The sequence below is a fragment of the Pteropus alecto genome, unplaced genomic scaffold, assembly GCF_000325575.1.
Source record: "Pteropus alecto unplaced genomic scaffold, ASM32557v1 scaffold58, whole genome shotgun sequence".
In the NCBI taxonomy this organism is placed as follows: domain Eukaryota; kingdom Metazoa; phylum Chordata; class Mammalia; order Chiroptera; family Pteropodidae; genus Pteropus; species Pteropus alecto.
This window is the reverse complement of record NW_006441950.1, coordinates 215,481-217,585: the sequence shown is the minus strand read 5'-3', so window position 1 is coordinate 217,585 and position 2,105 is coordinate 215,481.

Here is a 2,105-nt window from a genome sequence, read left to right as displayed (position 1 = left end):
TTAAAATTAATATACAATTTCAGCAGTTTTATTATACAAAATCAACACAGAAATCATTTGCTTTTTTATATACTTACAATGAACATTTCGAAAAGGAAATTAAGAAAACAACTTCATTTACAATAACATTAAAAAATAACACTTAGGAATTAACCAAGGAGGTAAAAGACATATACTGAAAACTATAACTATTATTGAAAAAAGTTAAAGAAGAGATAAATAACTAGAAATACATCTTACTTTCATAAATTGAGATATTTTTAAAGTGTCAATATTGTCCAAAGGGATATATAGAGTCAATGCAATCCCCATCAAAATCTCAACAATGTTATTTTGAAGAAATAGAAAAATCTATTTAAAATTTTATATTAAATATTAAGGGACACTAAATAGTAAAATAATATACATCCTGAAAAAGAATAACAAATTTAGAGCACTCACGCTTCCTTATTTAGAAAATTACTACAAAGCTACAGAAATTAAAACAGTGTGTTGCTGACATAAAGACAAACACATAGACCAACAGATAGGACAGAGAGCCCAGATATAAACTCACAAATATATGATCAAATAATTTCTGACAAGAATATTTAAACTATTCAAGTAGAAAGAATAGTCTTCAACAAATCATGCTGGGAAAAATGGATGATCACATACAAAAGATTAAATTTAGACCTTTACCTAAAACCACATACAATATGAATTCATATTAGATCAAAAACATAAACATAAGAGCTAAAGCTATAAAACAATTAGAAAAAAATTAGGGGAAAAGTTCATAAGATTAGATTTGGCAAAAATTTCTTAGATATGACATCAAAATAATAGGCAACAAAAGAAAAAAGTAGATGACTTGAGCTCCATCAAAATGAAAAACCATTTGCATCAAAAACACTATCAACACAGTAAAATGGCATCCCACAGAATGGAAGAAAATATTTTCAAATTACATGTCTGATAAGAAATTAATATTCAAAATATATGAAGAACTCCTAAAAATCAATAACAACAGAAAACAAACAACACAATTTTAAAAATGGGCAAAGGTCTTGAATAGACATTTCTCCAAAGATCAGCACATGGCCAATGGTACATGAAGTTTGACATCAGTAATTATTAGAAAAATTCACATCAAAATCACAATGAGATACCATAAAGTCACAGCACTAGGATAATTATTATTAAACAAACAAACAGAATCCAGAAAACAACAAATTTTGGTGAGGATATGAAGAAATTAGAACTCTTTTGCATTGCTGGTGGGAATGTAAAATGGTGCAGACACTATAGAAAACAATAGGGCAGTTCCTCAAGAAATTATCATATGATTCAGCAATTCTACTTCTGTGTATATACACAAAAGGGTTGAAATCAGAGATTTGAACAGATATTTTTATACCCATGTTCATAGCAGCATTATTCACAATAGCCAAAAGTTGGAAACAACCAAACAGATCAATCGGTAAACAAAATGTGGTATATCATACAATTCTGATACATGCTTATAAAATGGATGAAACTTGATGACATTATACTAAGTGAAATAAGCCAGACAAAAAAGGATAAATATTATATAATTCAATTCACATAAACTGTCCAGAATAGGCACATCTATATAGACCAAAAGTAAGTCAATGGTTGCCTCAGGCTGGAGAGAAGATGAGAACATGGAGTGACTGATGATGGGTACCGGGTTTCTTTTTAGATAAGAAAAATGTTTTATAATTAGATTGTTATGATGGTTCTACAATTCTGTTAATATACTAAAAACCATTGAATTGTACACTTTTTCATTAAATTTAATAGGATAACATTGCTTAATAACATTATATAAATTTCAGGTGTACAACTTTATGACATTTATATTCTCTATTGTGTGCTCACTATCTGAATCCTAGGCTCCTTATATCATCATATATTTGACCCCCTTTACCCTCTTAATCCTACTCCCACACCCTTTTCCCTCTGGTAACCACCATTCTGTTGTCAGTATCTATGAGTATATTTTTATTTCTTTCTTTGTGTTGTTGGCTAATTTGTTGTTTTTTGTTATATATTCCACTTATGAGTGAAATCATATGGTTTTTGTCCTTTAACATCTGACA